The 899-nt window shown below is 44.2% G+C and overlaps 1 protein-coding gene across 1 annotated transcript in view; it reads left to right on the forward strand.

The window, feature by feature from the left end:
• The window catches only part of LOC119591496 (glycerol-3-phosphate acyltransferase 3-like), a gene marked incomplete in the record, with an annotated part of 16,069 nt that overhangs the window by 3,889 nt on the left and 11,281 nt on the right, over window positions 1-899 (forward strand). Inside the window, 1 exon segment of the mRNA XM_037940242.1 lies at window positions 858-899.

Below are 899 nucleotides of genomic sequence, written 5' to 3' on the forward strand. Positions count from 1 at the left end.
TTTGAAATTCTCATCAAACTGCACGAGCAGAAAGTGGGCGTGGCAACGGAACTCTCACGTGGTTTCAAGGTCCAGCGAAAATAGCAGCCCACAGCCCGTAGTGGCATCTCACCATTGAGGTCTCAGTGTTTAAGACGACCGAGTGAAGGCAGCACGCTCTGACAGGTTTCTTAAGGAAGTCAGCTGACAGAGATAGAAACGTCATACTCGTATGTAACTAGCGATATCTGTTGTTTGTTGGGTACAAGGATTTTGATAGGTTGGGTAGAGAGTATAGTATGTTATGTAGTACGTACATTTTTAAAACAACAGTATGATGTTATGGGCTTTCCCTCTGCACTTTGTTTCTCATCTAGGGATCTGAGGGGAGGGGGGTGCAGACAGCTGTATGTGTGTTAGTAGTGTGATCTTCCAGGTAATCTTTCAGCCTAGCAACCTGTCTAAAAGGGAGATTACACGCTTTACATAACATTCGAACACCTACGTCGGCAAACCTGGTTATATTCCTAACGTCTACTGTGTAACGTAGGCCTATGGGGACCCTGTTATTTTTTTACGTTTTCGATAACATGGGGGGGGATCCACGGGGGAGCTTCGCAGGGTGGGGATGGGGGTGGGAGTAGGGAGGGTTGTGAATCATATTTTTTTCTGGTATGGTAAAAGGGAAGGTCAGAAGGTCAGGCCTTTATTTTCATTATTCTTTTCCATGTCCTTTTCTTCATTGTGAAAAAACTGATATGCGGTTAATTATCTCGATCATAAGCAAATGGCTTTGGGAAAACGATGATATTACTGCCAGAAGACGAACGTTCAAACGATATGCACATCTTGTTTATGTTCGTTTTTGTTCATTTCAGGGCGATCGTCTCCACAAATGTCCTCATCTTGAACCATTCGGG

Source organism: Penaeus monodon, chromosome 28 (assembly GCF_015228065.2).
Source record: "Penaeus monodon isolate SGIC_2016 chromosome 28, NSTDA_Pmon_1, whole genome shotgun sequence".
Classification (NCBI taxonomy): Eukaryota; Metazoa; Arthropoda; class Malacostraca; order Decapoda; family Penaeidae; genus Penaeus; species Penaeus monodon.